Here is a 623-nt window from a genome sequence, read left to right as displayed (position 1 = left end):
CTACAGAGAAAAACCGAAAGAAATAGTTAATCTGAACAAGCACCAAAACAGAAACAGGACATATCAGTCCGTTCAACTGTCATAAGCAATTACTTATTACTTTCTTATATCTAAAATAATCTCTGTGGATTTGTATATAATTTTAATTTGTTCAAATTTGCACATCCTAGTTTTGGCAGGAAATACCAAAATACCACAAGTATTTCTGGCTTGATGGGAACCAAAAGTATCAGAAAATCCTATTCTATTCTTGTTTTCTATTCTTGCTAGGGCAAAGAGTGCAGGGTCATAGCTGAATTTGTAAATTTTTCCCTAGAGAAAATTCCAAAATCAGCCAAAACCTGGTTGCAGATTACTTAATTTTGGTAACATTGGAAATGAAAAACTTTTATACATTCTGTAAAATATAATTTATTGCTGTACTTGAGATTTTCCTAATGTATTTCTTTTGTCTTTCAGGCTTTTTCAAATGACACAGAAGCTAAATAGTTGCTTCTTTCATGGCACAGATAACTATCAGTTAGAAGTAGGAAAAGCTGCTATCAAGGGATGAAGATTTCCAATATGGAACGCAACAGCAGTACTGCTGATATTCATAGAATCATAGAACCATAGAATCATAG

Source organism: Mesitornis unicolor, unplaced genomic scaffold (assembly GCF_000695765.1).
Source record: "Mesitornis unicolor isolate BGI_N332 unplaced genomic scaffold, ASM69576v1 scaffold49658, whole genome shotgun sequence".
NCBI classification, from domain to species: Eukaryota; Metazoa; Chordata; class Aves; order Mesitornithiformes; family Mesitornithidae; genus Mesitornis; species Mesitornis unicolor.
Note: the sequence above shows the minus strand (reverse complement) of the source record.